The sequence below is a fragment of the Octodon degus genome, unplaced genomic scaffold (assembly GCF_000260255.1).
Source record: "Octodon degus isolate 3935 unplaced genomic scaffold, OctDeg1.0 scaffold00241, whole genome shotgun sequence".
NCBI lineage: Eukaryota > Metazoa > Chordata > Mammalia > Rodentia > Octodontidae > Octodon > Octodon degus.
In genome coordinates, this window is record NW_004524817.1 from 2979657 (window position 1) to 2984288 (window position 4632).

Sequence of the window (4632 nt, forward strand, 5' to 3'; positions counted from 1 at the left end):
AGAGGATGCTCTCGTAGATTTGGGTCTAACAGTATGTCACAGCTTACCAGGTATCTGTCTACCAAATTTGAACTTGTTCTGCTGGGTCTGACTGACACACTCAGCTTCTTCCTGCTGCAGCCCATGGAACTGAACCCACTGTACCCCACTGATAAGCTGTTCTGCTCCTGGATTAACTGTCTGGATCTCACCCTTAGCCTCTTTGCCTGGAGTTCTGCTGTATGAATCCACACCAGGTCTGACTGCTGGCTGGCTGGAGCAACTTCCTTATTTGAAGAAGTCTGCTTTTATATTTTCTCAATAATCCACAAGTTTCAAATCTTCTTATGATTACTGTGGCCCAAATTTTGGATCTCTTTCAAGGGAAACTATCACATAGTTCTAATTATTATTATTTTTTTTAATGCTACAGCTTAAAGTTCAGTGTTCATATTATAGCTGGAATAGTCACATTACCAGGAAGTAAAATGAACTCTAAAATTATTTCATGCTACGATATACCTTCAATTTTCACACTGTAAAGTGTGTTTTAAAACTGTAAATTGGCTCTGAGAGCAATGGAACGCCCATCTCTGACAAAACAAAACAAAGAAGGAGGACATAAAGGACCATCTTGTAGTGAAAAAAAAATATATGTATATACAAAATAGGATAGATATACAGCTACTTTCTCTTAGTTCAATGAGAAGAAAGATTTGTACTAATAGCATTTAGACAAGATATCATGTCTGTATCTTGTACTCTGAAAAACTATTACAAAGACAACAATATGCAATGTGTTAATTATTTTAACTGTCCTACTAACCTGTTTTGAAACTGCTTCAGTGCTATTTTATTTTCTCATTAAAATTTTTTTAAAAAAGAACTGTAAATTGGAAACAGAAAAAATGATAACATTTTTCTCAGAAAATTGCTTTAGGGGCTGGGGAGATGGCTCAGTGGAATAAGTGGTTCCCTGGCAAGCACAAGGACCTGAGTTCAATCCCTGGTTCCACACAAAAGAAAGAAAGAAAGAAAGAAAGAAAGAAAGAAAGAAAGAAAGAAAGAAAGAAAGAAAATTACTTTAGCTGTGTGCGTGATATAATTATTGTCATTAATTTATTCTTTCTGTGATATATCTCTATAATCTATCAATATTAATGTATGAAAACAATGTACAATTGAAAATTAGTGCTCTTCCTAAATATATTTCAATACTTTGTTCAATCTTCTTGAGGTAGAGCTCACTTATATTTTAGCAATGCAAAATTCTGAGAAAATCTCTGTCTTAAAATATGAACAAGTATGTGTTCAACATGGTAAGTGTAGTTAATAATGATGTATTTTTTAGCAGAGGTGAAGAGAATAGTTGTTAAGAGATGTGAGCACAAAAGATAGCTCTGAGTTAAATATGCTAATTAGCCACATTTAATCATGTCACATTGTACACTTATTTCAAAGCATCATGTTATACATTATAAATATATTTAATTCTGTCAATTTAAGACAATAAAATTATAAAAATAAAAATCTGGATTTAAAAGTATTTCATAAGAGTTAAAATCTTGATTTTAAGCTGTGTACAGTTCATATCCTAACCAAAATACTGGGATATTTTGCATTGATTTTTAAGCCATGATTCTTATTACTTGCAATTTAAAAATAAATTTTTATTTCTCTCAGTTCCAGCTATAAGAACTTAAAAACATATTTAAATTATTTTTTATTTAATACTTAAAAGGAATTAAGGAGCCACTTCTGAAGTGTACAATAAGAGCTTCAATCTCTTCTGACACAGAATCAAAAAGAATACTAGGGAAAGTTGTCAAAATCAATTTTGTAGAATACTGGAAAGTAAACATTTACTACAATTTCCTAATTCAATCAATGTGGCTCAGTTTTAGCAGGAGCTTCCACAGTTTTGCTGTTTTACCTTACACCATTCCCATTTCTCTTGTCCATTTACTTAGCAGTCTTGAAAAGCACTAGGCCTCTGGGAGGTGCAGGTGAGCTCAGACCTCACCAGGACCCCCCGAAGCTGTTGCTTTGTATCTGCTTGACGGAATGCTGAGGAGCACCACTCTCAAAGCTCATCTTCAACTGCCTTGATTCAGAGCATCTTCTGTGCATGAGCCTTACACCAAAGTATCTGTCAAACAGTGGTGCTTCTTTAATACATAGCCGCTCACAGTATTCATTTTTCTTGAGACTAACAGGAGAGTTTCTGATACTCAGGTAAGACAGTCATAGAGTGTGACGTGTGGAGAGCTCTGCAGAGCCACATCCCTTCCCCATGAACCTGGGCACATGTGTGTGCAGGGATACCTCCCTACCCAGGAAAGACCTCGGAAGCCTCACATGCCTGGTCTGTGACTGGCTGTGAGACTCCATGAGTGCAAGACTATTGTAACCTGCCTGTCAGAGCCCTGAATGGGCTCCACCAGACACAGAGAGACTGTGCGGGCTGGGGGCTTAAGGGTCACATCACTGTAGGAAATCTGTATCCAACCAGCAGAAGGCACTACAGCGAGCCCAATAGGAAGATTTTAGTGAACACATGTGAAAACATTTAGATTTTACAGGACTATGCAAGGAAAAGTATTAAATGAGCCTCCAACACCAAAAATATAACAGTAAAATCAAGCATCATCAACAACAAATCCAGATAGAAGAGTCTTGAGTATGTTTAAAATATCTAGGTTTCAACAAAAAATTGAAAGACATGTGGAAAGACAAAAAATGTGGTTGGCAGAAGTCTTCCTTAAGGGGGCCAGGTATTTGGCTTGCTAGGTTTTATGAATACTATTTTAAATATATTCAAAGGAAGAGAGAAAACTTATCAAGAGCACTAAAGGAAAATTATGGAATATTATCTCGCTAAAACAGTTGTTCAGTAACATATATAAACTACTTTAAAGAAAACTAATGGAAAAATTTTAAGCTTTTAATGTAAATTTAACTAACATGAAAAATTTGCTGAAGAGACCCAAAAAGTTATACATTCTATATAACTAAAAGAAATGACAAACATATAGACCAGTAGAGACAGTCTGTGAAGCAGAAAAAGAAGAGAAAAATGAACACCAAATGTGTATTATAAAATTAATGGCAATTCCACAAACTGAGGTGAAAAAAGAGTAAATAAAAAGCATATTGGTGGGGTCAAGGAGATGGCTCAGTAGAATAAGTACTTCCTTGTCAAGTGTAAGAGTCTGAGTTCAATCCCCGATTCCACCAAAAAAAAAAAAAAAAAAAAAAAAAAAAGCATATTGAAAGGAATAATGATAGAAAACTAAATTTGATTTAAAAATTTGTTTTCACATCCAAAAAGTTCAACAAACTCCATGTAGTAACAGTCAAAGTGACCCACACCTAGATGCGTGAGAGTAAACTGATAAAGTATGTTATATGCACGTATCAACAGAGCCAGAAGAAAACCCCATATTCTGTATAACTAATGTGCAGTAATAAAAAACACAAAGATAGAAATTCTTGAAAATAGGATAAGTAGGGCTGGCCAAATAGCTCAGTGGGTTAAAGCTCCTGCAAGCAGGCGCAAGGGATGGGGATTTGATCCCTGGGTCTGCAGTGCCAGCCCTGCTCCTGGGGCACACTGAGACGGCAATTGAGACTGGGCGTGGTAGCACACTTATGTAATCCCAGTTCTTGGTAGGCTGTAAACAGGCAGATCACTGAGTCTGATCTAGTAGTAAGACCCGGAACACCTTGTAGACCCTTCCCTAAAATACAAAATAAATAAATAAACAAACAAACAAATAAATAAATAAATAAAAATAAAAGGATAAGTAATTACACACTTCCCATGTATTACATTCCTTGAATGGCACACAACCCCTCCCAACTTAAAGGACCAAATGTTTGTTTTGTCTAACATTGCAGAGAGTGTCAGAACATAAACAGTTGGTTCCAATCTAGAGCCAGGCATGAGTGAGGATTGACTGATCAACTAATGAAGACCAGGAGGCACAGGGAGGCAAGGGAGGAGCCACCCAGAGCCATAAACCCTTCTAGGTCATGCTTTTGACTAACTTTCTCATCTCCCTAGGCCCTATCCCTTAACAGCAAGCTGGCTACAACACACCCATAATCCAGTCATGATCCCAAAGCCCCACCTTTGAGCTCATGGAGATTTGGAGGGACATGCAACTATAAACCACAACTCTTCATTAAGATTGAAAAATTGTTGTTCATCTGAATCCATGTAGCAAAGCCAGAAATTCAAAGTGCTAAAAGAAAAAGATTATGCACTAATATTTGTGTATCTCCAAAATATAGCTTCCAAACAGGAGAAATTAAAAATAACCCTCCCGTTTAGAAATGGGAAAATAATAATAATAATAATAATAATAATAATAATTATTATTATTATTATTATGTGTTTGATACAGGGTCTCACTGTGCAGCCTAGACTCATAGTGATGCTCCTATTTTCAGCTACTCCAGGACTGGGATCATAGGCATGTGCCACCACGCCCGGGCTCATTGGCTGGTTCAGCATGGTAAGTCTTGTGTTGCCAAGGATCTAACCTGGTCCATGTGCTTGCTTAAGCAGGTACTTAGTCTGCTGAGCTCTCTCGTCAGCCCTTTACAAATGGGAAAATTAAAACTATCAAAATGGAAAAATTGTTGCTA